This window comes from Schistocerca nitens, chromosome 2 (assembly GCF_023898315.1).
Source record: "Schistocerca nitens isolate TAMUIC-IGC-003100 chromosome 2, iqSchNite1.1, whole genome shotgun sequence".
NCBI lineage: Eukaryota > Metazoa > Arthropoda > Insecta > Orthoptera > Acrididae > Schistocerca > Schistocerca nitens.
This window is the reverse complement of record NC_064615.1, coordinates 229,918,616-229,942,012: the sequence shown is the minus strand read 5'-3', so window position 1 is coordinate 229,942,012 and position 23,397 is coordinate 229,918,616. Positions and strand designations below refer to the sequence as shown.

Genomic DNA, 23,397 nt, shown 5'->3' with positions numbered 1-23,397 from the left:
ACTTTCAGTAAATGTTACACAGTACCTTCTGCATAATTTAACACAGCCTTTTTCCAAAAAACTGTATATTTTTGAATATATAAATAAAAAATTGCAAAAAAATGTTGTGAATTTTCATTACAATTGAAAAAAAAAATCATCTTTAATAACTGAACTAAAATTTTGTAAAATCCCTGTGTTAAGTTGTAGCCCATATTCCAATAAATAATCTGTAAAAAGTTCAACTTCCTACCTCAAATACTTTGTGAGGAAAGATGTAATTTATAAGCGTTATTTTAACATTGCAAGTATAGGGTGTTCCGGAGCCCCTTAAAAAGTTACTTTGTATACAACGTTTGAAGTAGTAATGACTGGGTACATCAAGAAAGGGCTTGTTTGCTTCACTAACATGGGAGACAGCCATGCAGGGTTGGCTGTCCGAAAATCAACTGTAACTACGGTCCATGCAAGTAAAACGCAGCGTCTGGCCTTGTGATTTGTTTACGGTCATGGCATAACATAACCCTACTGGAAATTTTACACGTTTGCAGCGAAATGGTAAACTGTTAAGAATAAACGGGATTCGGGGTATAAAAACAAGCCCACCTGCTCCACTTCCAGTCAAAATTTTCGCTTCTGTGGTGTTGCGGTGGAGAGAAGTAACTTTAAGCCTCTGTGAGTGAAGGGTTCTGAGGAGGGAGGTAATGTATGACGCTCGTGATCAGAGTTATGTAGCATCTGACTTTCAGAACGAGTTTCCAAGGAGCAAATTAAAGCCAGATGTTCTTCAATGCAGCAAGTCTTAACTTCACTTTGATCATTTGATTCGTTATACTGCATGGTCTGGAATGGAGCAAGTCTTAACTTCACTTTAATCATATGATTCGTTAGATTGCAAGGTCCTAAGTCTAGACAATTTTATTCGTAAACAAAGCGGAATCTAAATATAATGTTTAGGCACCCAAATCACGAAGTAAATTTAACTTTTTTTCTGACAAAGATTATAAATAAATAAGAATGAAAACAAGTTTTGAGTGTTGTTGGGTCTTGCCCACTCGTTTCGTATAGGTTGCCTAAGGGATGCCGCGTTCTCGAAATGCTATACAACAATTCAAGCAAATAACATTAGTAGTTTTATTTCTATCAAGCCGATTTGACAATACTTAACCTGAATGTACAAAATGTTGTCGCAAGCGATGGGCGACATGCAGTATAATTCAGAGTCCTTGCTATAAATAATATTCAAACAAGCAATGGATATGGATCAGTAATAACTGTTCTCGTAGCACTCTCTGCTAGGCCGTGCTAACACTCTGCGAGCCCTGTGCACTGACGTCCGGCCGAGGCTGGCAGGAGGGGCGCTTATATCCACTTCGGCTAGATGCCACTGCTATCGTGGTGTAGTCCTAATCTGCCCACCCTTGGCCGACATCGTTTCACCGCCTTCTCTGGTCTTGCGTTCGTCTTCTTCGTTCCGACGCTTGTGACTTCGCCAGAACATATACAAAGCGAAATCAGTAAATCCATTAAACTCGCTGTTAATTTGTATTCGTAAAGAAATATTGTGACCTTAATTCCACCACTGACGTAAACTTCCAAAAGCACATCTATCACCGAGTTGAAAAACACTAATAACGCCGTCTATTTGTTCTTTGGTGTACTACGTGCGTAATAGAGCCGTATATTGGTTCTTTGGTGCAGTACGCCGTGATAAGTAAGTGTCAGAACTACGAAGCTGAATACACGATTTTATGTAAAATTTTAAATTACGATATCTTTTGTTTTGTGTTCAGATTTTGATAAAGTTTGCCTTTATTTTGACCCAAGAAGCGCTCAAGTTACCCGTAAAACTTCCATGAAAGTACGTGTAGTAGGTTTGGAGATTAGTGTCTTCAAACAGACAGACGCGACGCTTGTACAGTTTTGTTATGATTACAGGTATAGGTAGATAGCAATGTTGTCAGCGAAACGTATCACCACACCCTTTCGTTCTGTATTTTAATCTCCCTCCTGAACCCTTATTTCATTTGTCAGTGATTCCTCTATGTAGAGATTGAACGATCTTACTCGCTTTTGTAATCTGAACAATTCGATATTGGTCTTCCATTCCTATCTTTCCCTGCGCATTTTTACATGTATTGCATGTTGATATACAGGACTTAAAATCCCGTCTGAGGCCTGCGATCATTTTTATGTTAATAATTGGTGGTAGCCAACGCTGTACAGTCGCAATAAAGTCACGAGATGTTCAATCGACTCTTTTATTAGAACATGTTACACGTTTCGGGCTTACACCAATCTTCAGACATCTCAAAACTTCAACTCCTTCCTAACCAACTAGGCGTACAGCCTTGATAACTAAAAGAAAGTGTCCAATAACGTATGACTATAACTGCGACACAAGGAGCTTTGAAGCAGATGAGTCAATTGAACATCTGATGATATTATTGCGATTGTACAGAATTGGTTGCCAATTATTAGTATAGCATGTTTCCCGTCCTTTCCTATAGCTTATGCGGTAGCGTTCTCGCTTCCCACGCCCGGGTTCCCGGGTTCGATTCCCGGCGGGGTTAGGGATTTTCTCTGTCTCGTGATGACTGGGTGTTGTGTGCTGTCCTTAGGTTAGTTAGGTTTAAGTAGTTGTAAGTTCTAGGGGACTGATGACCATAGATGTTAAGTCCCATAGTGCTCATTTGAACCTATAGCTTATACCTGTATTTTCCCGAGATTTGGAACACCCTGCTTCATTTTACGCTTTTTCTAGGTCGATAAGTATTATGAATGCATCTCGTTTTCTTCGGAAGTCTTCCTTGCATTATTAAGCATAACGTCAAAACTGCCTCTCTGGTGGCTTTACCTTTTCGAAACCAAATTGATACACAATTTATTTTTCCATTATTACGTATATTATACTTGTCAGAAACGTGGACGCTTGAGATGTTTATCTGATTGTGCGATAGTTCTCGCACTTACCTGTCTTTTCTCCAAAAGTCTTTTGGTATGTCTCCAGGCTCATAGGTTCTGCATGTATTTTCGTACGTATCATGTGCACGCTGATATTTCGGGCAGTGCCCATAGTGTTTGAAACAGACAATACCGGCAACGCCACCCCTTAAACGCCGCTACCAGTTCAGTTCGCTGTCAACAGGCGCGCCCGATGCTCCTGCCAAAGTCTCGCGAGGCTCGATGGAGCTGTGTAGCTGCGTGCGCTGTTATTGATGATCACGCGGCTGGCGTAGTGTTTCTGTCGGCGATTACGACTGCGGCAGGAGGGAGCGCCTAAACCCCGGTGCTAATACGCATACTTTTTCCATAGGAACCTACGGCACTTGCGGCGCTAAGCTTGCATGAACTACCATGGGTATATTACAAACAAAACAGAAAATTCTGTGGACGTTATGACATCGATACAAAGCTTCAGTTATCACCTCGAAAAAATATTACGTATGTCATGTATTGTTTGTTTGCAGGTCGTGTCTATAGTCGTGTTAAACACTGAAATCCCCGAGCTACAATACCGTAGCATGCCGCTAGAAGACCAAACAAAAATGGCACAGGCCACTGATGAAGTGAAATATCGACAGGTAATCCGTTCTCTGCCTTTCAAAGGGAACAACACTGCGACAGTCGATGCTCTACTCGATGGAAGTGTATGACAACACTTCACTGTCATACGACACAGTGGTGTAGTGGTGTAGTCACTTCCACTTGTGTCAGCTAAGTCTGAATGGAAAAGAACAGAGTGACAGACCATCTCCCCTTGATGAACCGAGAATCGCAAGTAGTGTTCAAACCATGGTACCCTAAGGCTAGCATATTACAATCAGTGCGATACAAAATCAGTCATAGATCAGTTTTCCAACGCCTTACACAATCTTATGGCCGTGGAAAACGTCACCGGCCACTCGGCTGCAAAACTGCTCGGACCACTCAGAAAGTCCGACGAAAAGAGGCAGCAGCTGTCAGGCCAGTACAGGCGATTAGGCGATAGCTTTAGCCGACTAATCATGAACAAGTATTTGGTGTACCACTGTGACCTCAGAACAAAAATAGTAAAGCAAACATTCGAAAACACGACCCCTAAACGTCATCCGACAAGGTGATTAAGAATACTATGCTGTGGAGGAATTTCGAGGAGGAAAGAAGAAGAAATCAGGTATGGAAGAGATAGGTAATCCAGTATTGGAGTCAGAATTTAAAACAGATATGGAAGACGTGAGAAAAAATAACGCATAAGGAACAGATAACTTTCTATCGGAATTTCTAAAATCGCTATGGGAAGTGGTAACCACCGACTGTTCAAGTTCGTGTGTAAAATCTGTGAGACGGACGACATATATCAGACATTTGGAAAAACATCATACTCAAAATTCCCATGGTAGCAAGGGCATACATGAGAATTACCACAAAAAATGCATCCGAGTTTCTGACAAGAATAACATACAGAATAATTAAAAATAAAACTGAGGATCCGTTACATGTCTATTATATTGGCTTTAGGAAATCCAAAGGATCAGCGAGGCCGTCCTAAGGTTGCGCTTGATAATGGAAGTAAGACTGAAGAAACATCACTGGATCTGTCGACCTAGAAAAAGCGTTCGAGAATGTAAAATGGGGCCAGAGGATCGAAATTTCGAGGAGTAAACTGTAAGGAAAGACGGGTAATATACAAGTTGTACAAGAACCATGGGGGAACAATCGGACTGGAAGACCAAACACGAAGTGCTCGGATTAAAAACAGTGTAAGGGATGCAGTTGTTCAGTCTATAAATCTAAGAAGTAATGACGGAAATGTAAAAAAAGGTTTCAAGATAGGATTAAAATTCACGGTGGAAGGATAACAGTCATGAAATTCGTTGATGACAATGAAAGTAAAGAAGAAAGTGAAGAAGAATTACAGAATCTGTTGAATGGAATGAACAGTCTACTGCGTACAGGATATGGATTGATGGACTGAGAGTAAACCGAAGATAGATGGAAGTAATTAGAAATAGCAGAAAATGATAATAGTAATAAACTTGTCATCAAAATTAGTGATGACGAAGTAGACGAAGTTACCGAACTGTGCTACCTTGAAATCAAAATAGCCCATGACGGACGAAGCATGGAGGACATAAAAAGCAGATTAGCACAGGCGAAGAGAGCATTTCTGGCCAAGAGAAATCTACTAGCAGGAATCGTAGACATGAATATGAGGAAGAAGCTTCTGAGAAGGGACATTTGGAGCACAGCATTGTAGTAGTGAATCATGGATTGCGGGAAACCGGAAGAGAAGACAATCGAAGCGTTTGAGAAGTGGTGCTACAGAAGAATGTTGAAAACTTGGTGGGCTGCTAATGTAAGGAATGAGAATGTACTCCACTGATTCGACCACGAAAGAAAGATGTCTCATTGCACCCGGGATTTAAAGTCTAAGAAAGGTGGGGAACCAAGATTCTAGATGCTATATCCTCGCTGTTGAGGTACAGTCCCGTGTCTGGATGGGAGAACGGGTAGCTGGAGGTGACGTACAGTAAACTGCAACTACTAAAATCATCGCCTCGGCCTTCCTTCGAGCCAGAATAGACGAGGTAAGGTCCTTCTCGTTCGAGTAAGTATAGGACACAGCCCTATGACGGATGGCCTTTTCCTCCAGCGAGAGCATCGCCCAGTGTGTGATGCTTGCACGTTTCATTTGACTATTTTACACCGCCTGGCGTCAAAAAAATATGAGGAACCAAGAAGACATTGTCGGATGTGAATGTAGTTTCGGACAAGTGCACATCATCGCTTGCTAGTTAAATGATCAGAATTGTAGTTCTCTATGATGGGGAAAACGACCATCAGAATGCAATATTATTCGTGTTTAGCGTTTTTACCAGGCCTTGTAGGGTACATATGGGGCGTTGAACTGTGTAAATTGCTAAATGATCACTGTGAGGCACACGGAGATGCCGTTTACTCGCGTGACACAGCGTTACCAGTACCTGACAGAATTTGAAAGCCACTTTAATTGGATGTCCATTTAGCTGGCTGGTGGAATCGTACAAATTCCGGATATGTGAGGAGTGGAGATGTGTCAACCAAGCCCGCCCACCACAAGCGAGGGTCGTCATACTGTGCATCAAACACATCGAAGCCCTTCACATTTGCATCTGCCCTCTGAGAAGAAATAAGGGGCTTACCGCGGCACTCTGTGTCGTCCTACATCATTCACAGCAGACTGAGAGCAGTCGGAGTAGGGAATTACCATCCAATGCATAGGCTGCCTTTGAGACCACATCATAAACGGTTGCGTTTTTTGTGCTGTACAGTGCGTCCGGGGTCCTCGTGTTTTACCTCTCAGGCGATAGTACCGCGGTGTCATTTTCTAACAGGACAAAACTCGTCCACACGTGGAACATACATGTATGGACTGTCTGGTTGATGCTCAGGTGCCCCTGGTTCCAGGAACATCCTCGGGTCTTTCTCCAATAGAACATGTGTGAGACCAGCTTGGACGTCAGCTCCGTCCCACTTACGGTATCCAAGACATCAACGACCATCACAAGAGTTGGGGCCAGTTTGCCTCAGTATAAAACGGCTTTATGATCCTCTTCTCAAACGAATCAGTGCAGGCATTGATGTCAGAGGGGGTGCAACACAATACTTGAACGGTACCTATTTTTATGATCAAGATAGAACATGAAAATATGAAACTTTCTTGAGACTAAAACTCTTTCTCTGTCTGTCTGTCTCTCTCTCTCTCTCTCTCTCTCTCTCTCTCTCTCTCTCTCTCCCACCATACACACACACACACAAACCATTCACTCGAATTGTCCAGAATGTTCTTCAGACCAATGTCGAACAATTGTAGCACGGTGACATGGCGCATTGTCATTCATAAAAACTCCATCCTTGTTCAGGAACATGAAGTTCATGAATGGCTGAAAATGGTCTCCAAGTAGCCGAAAATCACCATTTCCATCAGTGACCTGTTCATTTGGACCACGGGACCGCCGGCCATGGTGGCCGAGCGGTTCTAGGCGCTTCAGTCCGGAACTGCGCGACTGCTAAGGTCGCTGGTTCGAATCCTGCCTCGGGCTTGGATGTGTGTGATGTCCTTAGGTTAGTTAGGTTTAAGTAGTTCTAAGTTCTAGGGGACTGATGACCTCAAATGTTAAGTCCCATAGTGCTCAGAGCCATTTGAACCACAGGGCCCAGTCCATTCCATGTAAACACAGGTCACACCACTGTGGAGCCACTATCATCTTGCACAATGCCTTGTTAACAATTTGAGTCCATGACTTCGTGGGCGCAGCGCCACACTCGCTCACTGTCGTCACCTCTTACCAACTGAAATCGGGACTCATCTGGGCCAGTCGTCTATGGTCCAGCCGAGATGGCAGCGAGCTTAAGAGAGGCTCTGCGTGCGATGTTCTGCTGTTAGTAAGGCACTCGGGTCGGTTAGCTGATGCCATAGCCCATTAACGCCAAATTTCGCAGCACTGTGCTAATGAATAAAATTCTCAAACTTTACTCTCGACCACGATGGCAGAGAGGGCCATTGAACTGACGCGGCTTGAAAACCGAGATTTTATTCAGATAGGCCACCGCGAAAGACTCCAAGGACATATACCTCGACGTAAACGCCGCTGTTCTCGGTCGTTAAGTGAAGGACGTCGGTCACTATGGTGTCCGTGGCGAGAGGTAGTGCCTGAAATTTGGTTTTCTCGGCACGCTCTTCGCACTGTAGATCACGGAATATTGAATTCCCTAACGATTACCGAAATGGAACGTCGCAAGCGTCTAGCTCCAACTACCATTCAGCTTCCAGAGTCTATTAATTCCTGTCTTATTGCAATAATGACGTAGGAAACGTTTTCACACGAATCACAAATAGAAATGACAGTTCCGCCGATTCACTTCCCCTTTTATACCTCGTGTACGCGATACTACTGCTGTCTGAATGTGTACATATCGCTAGCCCTTGACTTTCGGCTCCTTACTGTATTTGTCAGGAGATATTAATGTGTTGTCTGAGTGGTGCAGTCATCCATGTTTTTTGTAACTGATCAGCGAGACTCACATCAATTTGTCGTTATTTTACCATCCTTCTCGCATTATGCCCGTTTTTGTAGAAAAGTTTTAGAATATTTGGCTAAAATCACATTGTCTTAGAGGTGCATTATAGTATCAATATGCGGAGAGATATGAATGACATTGGGAGGAAGCGGATGTAATTTTAAATCAAATTGTATTTTATCCCTTTTTAATATTTTAGATATTTTAACGACACTCAACGCTAATTATTTTCGTATCAGTGCTAAGACTGCAATAGTTGAACTTACACAAACGTCACAAACACGCACCTTTCGATGCGCCTTTGGAGAAGTCGTGATTAAAGCTAGACAGGTGTCAAATCTGATCCTCAAGAGTATGTTTCGGAGCGATGTCCTATACTCCTTTGAACGGTTTTTCAACGGAGGGATCGATAATTACAAGAACCGGAGCAAAATGTTTTTGACATACTCAAATAAATACGTTCATCATTCCCATCAACCAGCGCAAACATGCAACGACATTTAGCCTATTAACAGCTTACAGGGATAGAAGATTCCATAAATCAGATATCGTGTCCGCAAATATTAAACGTGAATTCCTTTCCCACTGTCTTGCAGTCTCCAATTACAGAACTTAGAAGTAGTTTATTGTTTCTTGACAGTGACTGTTCGGAATTGATATTATCATGTGAGACACTGGATCCAACAAATGTCTCCAGGATGGTTGTAAAATCATATCACACGGTGAAGGGTGGGATGATCGCAATGAAGGTACAGCGACCCAGACATGGTAGTACTAGTATTTGTTTCTTTGATCACGATCGTACTTTGCATTTCATTCGATAAATAGTTTCGATTAATAATCTTCAGATCAGGTGCTTAGTTTTTGCAGGGAAATTACCTAATGGTCGGAATCAGCTAACAGCATAAATATAATATATACAAGCTGAACTGCAAAATCGTTTCATTCAGTTCACTGATGATGTGCAACCTTGTATCACGACTTCGGCTATTTCAAGAACAATTAAATTCGAAACTGTGAAATTCGAGCACGCGATCTATTTGGAAAACAACTTTTTTTACTTTTTTCCTCTCTGTGTTTGGTAGTCTTATAAGTATTCACCAGTTGCGATTGTTATGAGTCATGGAAAAAACTAGTATCTCATTACGAAAACAATACGTCAGATAGTGTCTGTCTTCGTCACTTGAAATCTGTGATTTAAGGTGACAAAGAAGAGATCTAGATAACTATTTGGCGTCTTTTCTTCGTAACAAGATATTCGTGTTGACTATGAATCGTGAGAGTCAAAAGTGTTGCAAACTTTCCAAATGTGTTCAAGACAGCTGTATATGAGAATGTCTTTCGCGAATCACGCACTTGCCGGCCTGCAGACACTTGGTTTTCTTTCGGCGTAGTCACGGTAACGCGCCTTGTGGTGAACTGCACTTTTCCTTCCGGTTACGCTTCAGATTTTTGTTTTGGAAAACAGTGCCACTCTCCGCATGTTAAACAAATCGGCAGCGTAATTCTAGCTGTTTTCAAAACACGTTTCGTCCACTGTCGCCTACACGTGCTCTGTACGCCAGCTGGTCTTTAACTTGCTTCCTGACCTTCAGCCATGCCTGTACGTGCCAGCCAGCTCAGCGGCCGTTCACCGACCACAGCCGTCATTGATAAACATTTTGCTTCTCAATGTCTGTATGTGGAGACTCGCTGTCTATTATAAAGAAGCACTGTTATAGAGAGCCAAGGTACTATTCACATACGCACTTATAAGACAATGGTCCGTTTTCTATGGAAGTGCTTGCCTTGTGATTGTTACTGCGTATGATTACATTTCACTTTCCACCTTGTAATTGTTTTCCGTTTCTACCCTTCACCTCATTTTCTTATAGGGAGGTACATTAGGTTGTAAATTACCTCCGTCTGTCGTTATATCTTCCCATGACATGCCTCACCCATAGCCATTTTAGTGATTTAACTTGGATCAGCGCACGTTTTCTCTTCTACTGTTCATTATTTCTGAGCCCGTTTCTTCGAGTTACATTGGGCATATTACGTCCCACTGCCCTCTAAGTTATTCGGATGTAATTTCTCTCTTTATGGGTGAGTCCCAGACTGAGGATAAGGTACAAGTACAACGATTTATTCCTTTATGCGGCAGATCTCCCTTTACAAGAAATCTTAATTTCCATTTTTTCTAGCACAGGTATCAATCCGAAGCACTTTAGTGGCAGACAGTTGCAACATGCTTCAGCGAAGTCGGCCGAGTAATATCCATTACATATAATACCTCAACCGTTCGTGAGGACAGAATAATTAATTTGGAAATGTTAATTTTCAGCACGCCCTCGGACACATGAATAGATGATGAACCTGTCGGCTCGAATCCGATATTTGTGTAAATAAATATCATTATTTACTATTGCGGGTAATGTTTTCGTCTTCGGAAGCCCAGTAACAAAAATTCCAGTTTTCAATAAAATATGAGGAAAAAAGTTTTTGTTCGAACTGCCATTAATACTTAACACTACATTTTATTTGTGATAATACAAGTACAGAAATAAGGCATCAAGTTTTTAAATAGTAGATCTATAATCAGCAAAAACACTTCTCATATATTTCAAATTTTGGGACTTCAGAGGGAAGCACATATTGACAGAAAGACAATACGCCTTCTATTAATGCATGTTTGAAAGACTTTCTCCATTATGTGGCTCCTAGATCAGGTGTAGAGACATGCAACGGAGTACCGAGTACACAACAGAACTGCAAACGGTTTTGTGGAAAAATGGCACTTAAGGACGTTTTCCTTATCCACTCTTGAGCTGTGAATCCTTTGTATTCCCAGTCTGCTAAAGGCTAAAGTAGGAGTTAATGATAAAACAAATATTTACTTACTACTCCTGTTTCGACCGAAGCGATCGTTAACCAGCACAAAACTGCAGCTTGTATGCTATCGTTCTTCCCATTCCGTCAATTACATTAAATTATACCAAGTCCTATTCACAAAATGGAGAAACCACAACAGTTATTGAAACCAGTAATACACTCCTGGAAATGGAAAAAAGAACACATTGACACCGGTGTGTCAGACCCACCATACTTGCTCCGGACACTGCGAGAGGGCTGTACAAGCAATGATCACACGCACGGCACAGCGGACACACCAGGAACCGCGGTGTTGGCCGTCGAATGGCGCTAGCTGCGCAGCATTTGTGCACCGCCGCCGTCAGTGTCAGCCAGTTTGCCGTGGCATACGGAGCTCCATCGCAGTCTTTAACACTGGTAGCATGCCGCGACAGCGTGGACGTGAACCGTATGTGCAGTTGACGGACTTTGAGCGACGGCGTATAGTGGGCATGCGGGAGGCCGGGTGGACGTACCGGAAGGTGCACGTGCCCGTCGACCTGGGACCGGACCGCAGCGACGCACGGATGCACGCCAAGACCGTAGGATCCTACGCAGTGCCGTAGGGGACCGCACCGCCACTTCCCAGCAAATTAGGGACACTGTTGCTCGTGGGGTATCGGCGAGGACCATTCGCAACCGTCTCCATGAAGCTGGGCTACGGTCCCGCACACCGTTAGGCCGTCTTCCGCTCACGCCCCAACATCGTGCAGCCCGCCTCCAGTGGTGTCGCGACAGGCGTGAATGGAGGGACGAATGGAGACGTGTCGTCTTCAGCGATGAGAGTCGCTTCTGCCTTGGTGCCAATGATGGTCGTATGCGTGTTTGGCGCCGTGCAGGTGAGCGCCACAATCAGGACTGCATACGACCGAGGCACACAGGGCCAACACCCGGCATCATGGTGTGGGGAGCGATCTCCTACACTGGCCGTACACCACTGGTGATCGTCGAGGGGACACTGAATAGTGCACGGTACATCCAAACCGTCATCGAACCCATCGTTCTACCATTCCTAGACCGGCAAGGGAACTTACTGTTCCAACAGGACAATGCACGTCCGCATGTATCCCGTGCCACCCAACGTGCTCTAGAAGGTGTAAGTCAACTACCCTGGCCAGCAAGATCTCCGGATCTGTCCCCCATTGAGCATGTTTGGGACTGGATGAAGCGTCGTCTCACGCGGTCTGCACGTCCAGCACGAACGCTGGTCCAACTGAGGCGCCAGGTGGAAATGGCATGGCAAGCCGTTCCACAGGACTACATCCAGCATCTCTACGATCGTCTCCATGGGAGAATAGCAGCCTGCATTGCTGCGAAAGGTGGATATACACTGTACTAGTGCCGACATTGTGCATGCTCTGTTGCCTGTGTCTATGTGCCCGTGGTTCTGTCAGTGTGATCATGTGATGTATCTGACCACAGGAATGTGTCAATAAAGTTTCCCCTTCCTGGGACAATGAATTCACGGTGTTCTTATTTCAATTTCCAGGAGTGTATTTTTTGTTGCTGTGTGAAAAGAACTATTTGCATATACGAAGGCATCTTGTTACAATCCTGGTGGCACTGAATCTTTGTGACGCTAAATGACTTAAAAAAGTTTAGTTTGCACGAATAAATAGAGTACTAAACTGAAATTATTTTTTAACATCTCTGCTCTTACATACAACATACAATTACTTCTTATAAAGCGACAGACGAGCAGGTGATACTCCGATATCTCCTACCCAGCAATTGCAGTTTACGTTTGTTTGACGTTGTTACTCTAAACGGGTACACGTGTTAAGTATTACGTAGGTGAACTGCGCTGCAAGGGTTCCTGCACCTTGTGTTTTGGTGTGGACTGCACGTAGCGCAAACCTATCAATAATGGTTCTTCCTTGGGGTGTTTTGTAAACACTGATAGTGCCTGACTGTAGCAGCAACTGGCTGACCTTGCTTACGAGTACACTCAACGTCCCAGCAAGGGAGTTGACCTGCGTCGTACGAAATGATTCTCTTTCCTCTCTCATATCTACATAGTACTTGATGAGTGGTCATTCAGTGACCAGAAAGCATAAAATTTATGCCAATCATGACTAATGCTAGAACAAGGAAATGCCGTTAAATTTTCAGCGTCAGAATTGATGACAAATAACAAAATTTTACGTGTTGTGGTTGTACAGTGTAGTAGGGAGAATAGTCGATTAAGCTTCTGGTTACAAAATTTAATATATTGAGTTGGCATTTCTGGCAGTAACAGTGGCATGTAAACCTGCTGGGCATCGAATATGAGCTTGGATGACCGAAATACCAGGCCGCCATGACGCTTCAGCTCTGTAAGAGTCCATCAGTTGTAGCGACATGTGAATGTGGTATGGCAGTTTTTCGGCAACTCAATACACGCGCTTCCAGTTGCTCAGAAATCTGAAGAACGTGCTGACCATGGGAAACATCTTCTCTATCGAGGTTTTTCAGGACAGTACAGATGTGGCCTTGCGTTATATTGTTGAAAGATAACGTCACGGAGACCTAGAAGTTGCTGCACAGCCAACGGCGTTAACACGTGAGAAATGTAATGACCGCTGTCGAAACTACAGGCTATGCGATCAGACGTGATCCTGTTGAGTTAGTCAGTAGCATACTATAGGATGACGCCAGCTGCTGGTTCCAACACGTACACAATCTGGCAACCTTCGTGCTCCTTGGAGTCTCCACACATGAATACATCAATCGTAATGTTGTATGCAGAGTGGTGACTCGTTTAAAAAGACGACGTTGTGTCACCCCAGTGTCCATAGTTGTTGGACGTATCACTGTCCGCTGTTCTTCTCTGCTGCCGCTTCAGATGATACTAGAACAATGATCGTCGTGCTGACAGTCAGTGGTTCCGACAGTCCGTTTTCCACTGCGCTTGTGCTTAGTTCCTGCACGCCCTCTCGGACGCTAGTCGCTTAGAGCTGTTGACATCCTGCGTGGCGTTGGTTATAGTTCCATCTATATTCACATGAAGGCCATGGGATCCCAACCAATACCACATCTACATATAAACGCCGCAAAACACCTTACCGTATGTGGCGGAGGGTACTTGCTCAGTCATTCCCCCCCCCCCCCCTTTACCTGTTCCAGTCGCGAACAGTTAACGGGAAAAATGATTGCTGGTAAGCCTCCGTGTGTGTTCGAATCTCTCTGATTGTATCTTCATCGCATTTTCATAAGATACACTTAGGGGGAAGGTATATACGAGGCCTGTTCAGAAAGTAAGCTCCGATTGATTGCCAAATTGAAACCACAGTGAACATCAGAAATGTTTTACTTGTAACAATTAGCTACACCTTTCAGCTACTTCTCTACGTAGTCGCCGTTCTGGCTTAGACTTTTGTCATAGCGTTGTACCAACTTTTCAATAGCCTCATCATAGAAGGCAGCCGCCAGTGCTTTCCGCCAATTCTCCACGCTGGCCTACACCTCGTTGTCTGTGTCAAAATGTTGTCTTCAAAGACAGCGGTTCATGTGCCCAGAGATGAAACTCAGGGGGAGACAATTGCGGACTGTATTGTGGGTAATCTAACATTTCCATTTGAAAACGATGCAGGAGCATCTTCATTGCCGCTGCAGAATGCGGCTGAGAATTGTCTTGAAGAAGAAACAGCACGACAGTTATGTAATGTAAGCTGCATAGCTTCAGGCGAAATTTCTCACCAGGACCTCGTACTTGGCGGCAGACACTATTTTCTAGACATCTTTACGCACTCACTGCGAGCTCAGAAATGAGAAGAGCGACGTGATGCTAACTGGGGTTATACTAGAGACACTACCCAACACATCTGTGCAAAGTTTATCGGATTTTCATAGTCGTTTCCATTTCGCGACCGATCGGAGCTTACTTTCTGAACGCCCCTCGTATAAGGGACGATCGAAAAGTTTGTCAGGCAAAATAGCCGTGACCATTGAGACAGTCATCCTACCAACCGAACAACTAAGAAACCAGTTTGGTGAACCACCGTGTCCTGCTGCGTGAAGAAGTTCGTCCGACTGGAATCGTCAACCATTCAAGACCTTTTTCAAGGGACGGGAGGCGTGATAATCGCATAGGGAGAGATCAGCTCTAGAGAGCGGGTGTTGGAGCGTCTCCCACTTAAGTTTTCGTATCTTCTGTGTTGCGTTCTGTTCCAACATCGATGGTGCCTGCCGGCCGCGGTGGCCGTGCGTTTCTGGCGTTGCAGTCCGGAACCGCGGGACTGCTACGGTCGCAGGTTCGAATCCTGCCTCGGGCATGGGTGTGTGTGATGTCCTTAGGTTAGTTAGGTTTAAGTAGTTCTAAGTTCTAGGGGACTTATGACCTAAGATGTTGAGTCCCATAGTGCTCAGAGCCATTTGAACCATTTTTGAAGGCGCCTAGTCGAATCACGACCCGCATGGAACTTGGTGCACCATTACGCAACGATCGATTTCGACAGACATACTGCCCCACACACGTTCTTCATTCTCCGATGGATGGCTACCGGTATTTGTCCTTCGGCAACCAAGAAAAGAACAACAACACGTTGGTCCTGTTTGGATGAATTTGGTAATAACGACGCTAAATTCACGTTTACCAAGACACGAATGCCAGACTAATTCCTTTCCTACATCTCTGTGCTTATATTACTGCATCGGAGTCACGCTACGCTGCGTACACGCTGCTGCAACGCTCCCAAACGGTAACTTCTGGATCACCCGCTTTATTTTTTGGGTCTTCTAGGAACGTACTCTCTCGGATCGTTAACTATAAACCACACCATGATGCAGAAGGCTTCCCTCGCAGTGTCTTCCACTGTAGTTCTTTGATCGTCTCTACGATGCTTTCGCACTTACTAAATGAACCTGTAGCAAACGTGCTGCTCTTCATTGGATCTTCTCTACTTCCTCGCTTAGTCTTATCTGAGCAGTATTCAGATATTGGTTGAAGTAATCAAGTATTGGTTGAACGATTGTTCTGTAAGCTACTTCCTTTGTGGGTGGACTACATTTCCTCAGGATTCCAGCAATGAAGCTCTGTCTGGCATCTGCCTTCCTCGCGGTTTCGCGATTACTTTTGCATATTGTGTGACACTGCCGATTTAGTGCACTTAGAGATGCAAATCCGTCCTCCAGGTGACGTTGCACCGTCAATAGAAGTTAGAGTTCCAATTATTGACGTCACTTGCCCAATGACAAGAGAGAAACGCCAATGTAAAGGAAGCAGACCGCTCCCGGCAGACAGTGCTCTTCTGATGGAAAAGACGGTGATACTCTTTTGAAAGCTCCAGTTGTAAGTCTGATCTGAAGCGGTCTGAACACCGAGAAGATTTTATACAACCGTGCCACAGAAAAAAGTTTTCGATGTTACTTGGGCTGTGAGATGGCGTAGAGAGAAAATCTTGTTATTACATGTTGGATGTGATGACATACGAATATGAAACGTTGCCTGAAGTCAAGTTTAGGCTGAATGGTGATAGTTTCGTTGTGAGTCGACGAAGTGGTATCGAACGCTTCAGATATCCCGGCGTCGCCACCAGCTTTTCGCGGACGGCAAGACCTCTGGTCATAACGCACGAATAAAGGAGCGAGCCGCGCTATCTTGGACGTACTGTGTTGACCGTGTGTACCGACGTTCCACGCTCCCTTACCCTGCTCGGACCAGAATGAAATTTTTCCCCTCTCCAGCGCATCCACAGTCCGTATCTCAGCTCCCACACAACAGCGCGATGCACGTAAATTTCTTCTTCCGCGAATTCTCCCTTTGTTTCTAATGTGACGCCTTTTGGAATAAAGCTCTCTGGGCCTGTGAAGACGATAAGAGGCAGCTGTATAAGTCACCAGATAATCGAAGAGACCCGAACGCAGCGCTGGTGGTCTGTGCAGGCTGCAGTGACAAGTAGATTAGAGGGGAACCCCGGGCCCAGAGACGCCGACTGCAGGTCGGTGTGGTGGTTTGCCTGACTCCCGGCCTGGCTGGTTTCCAGCCGCCCCCGAGATTACAGTGTCGCCGCCACCGCCCCCGCCGCCTCCGTCGCCCCCGCCGCCGCCGCCAGACAATGCCGCCCTCTCCGCAGCTTATCTTGGCACCGCGGACGCTGCATTTGTTGCCAACGCCGCCTCTGCCTATTCTGTAGGCCTCCGGTGTCGTCTCCATACACACACACACACACACACACACACAAATACATAGACGGGTGCGGGTGGCGCCAAATTACGTCCAGCGTTTCATTACGCGCGCGGCAAAATTGAATGTGGTTACTTAGCAATGAGCAACGGATTTACGCGGCCACCCAGATGCCTGCAAGCTTGCCGCACCCTTTCCCCTCTGGTATCAAGACAGCGCCGACGGTGATTAGATTTGAAGCGTCGTGTCCATTTGGGGACTCCTATCTCCTTCGAGTATGAGGTAGACCATTTCAGGCGATAATAAAAAAGATGCTTGAAACCAATTACTGCTTTTTCATTGCGCTGTCAGTACATTATATATACTCCATGGAGAGGAATCTCTGAATGTTCAGTAGATTTCTTGAAAAAAATTTCCCATTCCATCTCGGCAGGCTGTTACAGCAACCGATGTAAGAGTGTTTCAGAACAAAAACAGTTTCGTTTGCGAAATTATCTAATGTCAATGACGCATTTGCCGGTCCCGGTGGCCGAGCGGTTCTAGGCGCTTCGGTCCGGAACCGCGCGACTGCTACGGTCGCAGGTTCGAATCCTGCCTCGGGCATGGATGTGTGTGATGTCCTTAGGTTAGTTAGGTTTAAGTAGGGGACTGATGACCTCAGATGTTAAGTCCCGTAGTGCTCAGAGCCATTTGAACCATTTTTTTTTGTAACATTTTAATTCCAGAGCTGCCTGTTTATTATCCTCTTACATTGCTTATTTGTAAATTTTTCTTGACGTCGAAAATCTTGTTTATCATTCATTTCTTTTATTAGTAGTATTTGAGATTGGTTTTGGTTAACAGTTGATATGATCGGACGAAGTCACTCCTCAACTCTTACTTTCAATGACGCATTTCATGCTGTTGAGGCATCATCAGATTGTGCAAAAGTAGCTGGATACGTGACCCGTCAGCCATAAAACCATATATAATGTAAAATAGACACCAAAGCAACCTGATATGTTATCCGTCGGTCACGAAACATCTAAACCATGAAGCTACTTTTACACAATCCGATGATGCCCCAAAAGGATGAGACGAATTATTGATATTGAATAATTTCGCAACCGAGACTGATTTTGTTCTGAAACAGTCTATTTCAGTTCAATGCAATGTATCTACGAAAATTTCTATAGTACCAATTGTATTTATTTACGTATCTTCTGCCCAGATCCCAGCTATCTGGGCATTTGGTTGAAAACAACCGCGACCCTTTCATATGCTGAATCTCAAGCCGGCCACTCTTTTGGAAGTGGAGAAGGGAAAAAAGACACCTCGTAGGCCTCCTTTCATGCGAGATTCGTGGATATAAGGCACCAGAACATTTGTACTACCTGATTAATAGCGCTTTGATCGAATTTGGATGCAATATACCGTATTTACGCGAATCTAATGCGCCATCGAATGTAATGCGCAACCCAATCTTCAAAATTAAACTAATAAAGAAAAGGAATTCTGGCACATCGCTGGTAGGGTATTTTTGTATTGTCGATATTTATTTTACAATGCTAAATTTATTTCAAACAATAGTGAATGTATACATGAACTATAAAAAACAACAATAATTGTTTTGCTAAAGGCGGACCCTATCCAAAAACATACGTGTTTATAAAGCAAACACGCAAGAAAAGAGCTTCAACCCCAAGATGATTAACAATAATTTATTTTTAAGTTACTCATTACGGTAATAAAAGACATGTTCATTATTAGAAAAGAACGCCTAACTTGATTACCTACATGACATGCCGCCGCGCGCCGCGTGGTCTAAGGCGCCCTGCCACGTTTCGCGTGGCTCCCCCCCCCCCCCCCCCCCCCGTCGGAGGTTCGCGTCCTCCCTCGGGCATGATGGGTGTGTGTGTTGTCCTTAGCGTAAGTTAGTTTAAGTTAGATTAAGTAGTGTGTAAGCCTAGGGACCGATGACGTCAGCAGTTTGGTCCCATAGAAACTTACCACAAATTTCCAAATTTTTTTGACATACAAAGAAACTCTGTAAAAATACAGGCGTTACTCATCATTATTCACTAATGCCATCATTACTGGAATCCTCGGAAGAGACTTCAGCAGAAATAAATTCATTTACTCCTTCCCCGCCATCGTCAGTGTCGTTCCACACCACATCTTCACTGCCATCCAGAGTATTTGAAATTCAGCAATTCGTGAATGATTTTACGGTCATTGGTGCTTCGATGCGTTTCCAGGCAGCCGAAACACAGTGCGCAGTAATTTGGGGTGCAGCAAGTGTAATTTTTCCTGTCGGAGTCAGTTCAAGATTTGGTTTGCAAAACCATTTTTCGTACTGTTCCTGAACGCAACCTTCGAAAGGCTTATTCATACTAACGTCCAGGGGCTGTAATACAGAAGTGATTCCTCCAGGAATAATAACAAGGTCACAGGGTAGGCTGTGAATCTTCTTTTCTCCGTTGTCAGTGAGATGACAACGAAATGCATCAAGACAAATCATTGATGGTTGCTAGGAAAGCCCACCAGGACGAAGTCCCCACGCGTTTCGGAGACAGTCAAGCATCAAAGTTTCAGTCACCCATCCCCGTCTCTTGATTGCGAACAATGAGGTCGTCATGGAATAGCTTTTCATTTTTTGGAGTCTTGGGGCTTGTTTTTCGCTTGAAGGTTAAGAAAGGGGAAGTCTGTTCGTATGTGCTGTGATTGCCAGCATTACTGTTACACGCTGATTTTCACACCCAGATGTTTTGATGGTAACTTCTTTTGTGCCATTATCGTCAATCATGTAATTACGTGTCATATCAAACCAACCTGGGGTCTCATCAGCGTTTCCTACTTGGCCCATCGAAAAATTCTTCTATTTCCGAAGTATGATAACATACCGCTGAAATTCTGGAAGTTTCTTCTCCTGTGGAAACTTATGGCATTTTGTTGTACGGCGTCTCAGATATAAGCCCACTGATTTCATAAAGCGATAAACCATCTCCGGATAGCCTTAAACTCTTGTTTCGGTATATTAAGAGCTGCAGCCATCTCTTTTGCTTTTTTGCTTTTTTATTTGTGGTGTGACTGGTCACAGGTTGGCCAATCTTCCTCCTTTCTCGGACGAATTCCAAAACATTTACGTCAACGTCAGTACGTCTTCCTTTGCGAGGTCCAGTGAATTTCTTTCTAGCGGCGGTAGTTGCAGAGAATCCCAATTTCTGTTGCTCTCAGCCATACTGAACTTCGTTCCTGCCCTTCTGTTACCATATTTTTTAGCATAGGGAATTACTTTACCCTTGAAAGTAATTTCATACGCTATACTTCTCTGATTACCTTCCATTTCGTGACTACGTAATGCAAACACAATGGGAAGTACTGTAGTAGACAATCAATAATGAAACGTGGTTACGAAGTACAACAATGCGTTGTAATGTACGGAACAGTATCTAAATTTCAACGAGCAAATAAAAACAAAAATCAAAAAAGACACGTTCTGTTTGAGCCGATGACTACAGAAAATTTCCCCTCGTACCAGTAATGGATTTTGTTCTGATGCCTGCGAACAGTATTCAGAATTGAAAATATATACCAGCTCTTTTAATTCGGTAACCTCTTACCCGATTTACGCCTTCCTTTCTTTAATTCACAGATACCTTACCTACATATTCTTGCTAGAGTCTGATATATGTTTTGCTACTTCAGATCACATAGAGTAAGAAATACCGACGAGAGATTCAAGTTTTTATTCGAATCTGGTGCACCATCGAATCTTATGGGCACCTCAGTTTTGAGTACTTCGTATGGTAAAAAAAGAGTGCGCACAGGTTTCGCGTAAATACGGTGGTAGCAACTCTGCGTGTCACTGATTCGAGAAGTCCTTGACAAATTTCAAAGGGCGGTGACGCCAAATTCCTACGCCTAGGATACGCAATTCCCATCAATTACGAGTAATTGGTTTGTCATCAGTCAGCATTCCAGGTGTGTTGTTTCGGGTTCAAATCATTCGAATTTGGTGGCCACGACATCATGCTCCGCAAACCACTTTAGAACGATTCTAGCCTTGTGAGTCCGCAGCTCGTGGTCGTGCGGTAGCGTTCTCGCTTCCCGCGCCCGGGTTCCCAGGTTCGATTCCCGGCGGGGTCAGGGATTTTCCCTGCCTCGACTGGGTGTTGTGTGCTGTCCTTAGGGTGGTTAGGTTTAAGTAGTTCTAAGTTCTAGGGGACTGATGACCATAGCTGTTAAGTCCCATAGTGCTCAGAGCCATTTCAACCATTTGAACTAGCCTCGTGAGCGGACAGTTATCCTGTGGGAAGATGCCATTTATGTGTGGGAAGACATCAAGTATGAGGGGATAAAGGTGTTCCGCAATAGTTTCAGTTATTAGCACAAGTCACATGGGAGCTCAGGTAAATGTCACCCTTAAACTAACACTGGCTCCACCGTGCTGTGCTGGTGGGGTAGAGCATGTTTCGAACAATCGATCGCCAGGATGACGACGTATCCTTCCACGGGGAAAGACGTGTTGCAGATCTGATTCATTCGACAAGAGTCCACGTTTCACTTGGTTCATGTTCCAATACTGTTGATCCCGCGCCGGCCGCTGTGGCCGAGCAGGTTCTAGGCGGTTCAGTCCATAATCGCGCTGCTGCTACGGTGGCAGGTTCGAATCCTGCCTCGGGCATGGATGTATGTGATATCCTTAGGTTAGTTAGGTTTAAGTAGTTCTAAGCCTCGGGGACTGATGACATCCGATGTTAAGTCCCGTAGTGCTTAGAGCCATTTGAACCATTTTTTTGGTTGATCACGCACCGATTGCAATCATTAACTGACGACGTCATTGGGTCAACAAGGGATTACTTAAGGGTCGTCCGCTGCGGAGACTCCTATCGACAGTACGTGCTGAACGTTGTTCTCTGAGTGTCTGCACCATCATTGTTCTCCGTCGTCATATCTGTCATGGATCGCCGCATATCCTGCTTTAGGGAATGGGCATATCTCCAATCTCCGATGAAACGTCTACGTCCCTACACCTTGTCGTCTACTCATGGTTTCGCCGTTCTTTAGCCACTTTCCACAAATGCTCTCGACAGTAGATGCGAAGAGCCGGTCAAGTTTGCCGTTTCGAAGGTGGTCGTTCCCAGGCGTCAGAATACTACAATCTGCCCTTTGTCAGAGTCGCCTATGTCAGTGTATTTTGTCACTTTTGGCCCATACCGTTCCTGGAATAATTCCCCATTTGCGTTTGCTCTGCTTATACAGTAAAAACATGGACTCTAAACTGCATACCTTAAGAGCTATCAACATTCCTTCATCTTCAATACTGTGGAACAAATTTCTTCTACTTGAACCTCTTTGTTTCCCATAATTTGAGAGGCTATTTACAATTTGTACAGAAACCATATGGCAGTTATAAGAGTCGAGGGGCATGAAAGGGAAGCAGTGGTTGGGAAAGGAGTGAGACAGGGTTGTAGCCTCTCCCCGATGTTATTCAATCTGTATATTGAGCAAGCAGTAAAGGAAACAAAAGAAAAATTCGGAGTAGGTATTAAAATTCATGGAGAAGAAGTAAAAACTTTGAGGTTCGCCGATGACATTGTAATTCTGTCAGAGACAGCAAAGGACTTGGAGGAGCAGTTGAACGGAATGGACAGTGTCTTGAAAGGAGGATATAACATGAACATCAACAAAAGCAAAACGAGGATAATGGAATGTAGTCAAATGAAGTCGGGTGATGCTGAGGGGATTAGATTAGAAAATGAGACACTTAAAGTAGTAAAGGAGTTTTGCTATTTAGGGAGTAAAATAACTGATGATGGTCGAAGTAGAGAGGATATAAAATGTAGACTGGCAATGGCAAGGAAATCGTTTCTGAAGAAGAGAAATTTGTTAACATCGAGTATAGATTTAAGTGTCAGGAAGTCGTTTCTGAAAGTATTTGTATGGAGTGTAGCCATGTATGGAAGTGAAACATGGACGATAACCAGTTTGGACAAGAAGAGAATAGAAGCTTTTGAAATGTCGTGCTACAGAAGAATGCTGAAGATAAGGTGGGTAGATCACGTAACTAATGAGGAGGTAGAATAGGATTGGGGAGAAGAGAAGTTTGTGGCACAACTTGACTAGAAGAAGGGATCGGTTGGTAGGACATGTTTTGAGGCATCAAGGGATCACAAATTTAGCATTGGAGGGCAGAGTGGAGGGTAAGAATCGTAGAGGGAGACCAAGAGATGAATACACTAAGCAGATTCAGAAGGATGTAGGTTGCAGTAGGTACTGGGAGACGAAGAAGCTTGCACAGGATAGAGTAGCATGGAGAGCTGCATCAAATCAGTCTCAGGACTGAAGACCACAACAACAACAACAATTTGAGAGGTGGTAGTATGGACCAAAAGAAGAAA

The 23,397-nt window shown here is 44.2% G+C and overlaps 1 protein-coding gene across 1 annotated transcript in view; it reads left to right on the top strand.

Annotated features, from left to right (window-relative positions):
• The window catches only part of LOC126234941 (extracellular serine/threonine protein CG31145-like), an 867,160-nt gene that overhangs the window by 579,768 nt on the left and 263,995 nt on the right, over window positions 1–23,397 (top strand). The window lies entirely within an intron of this gene.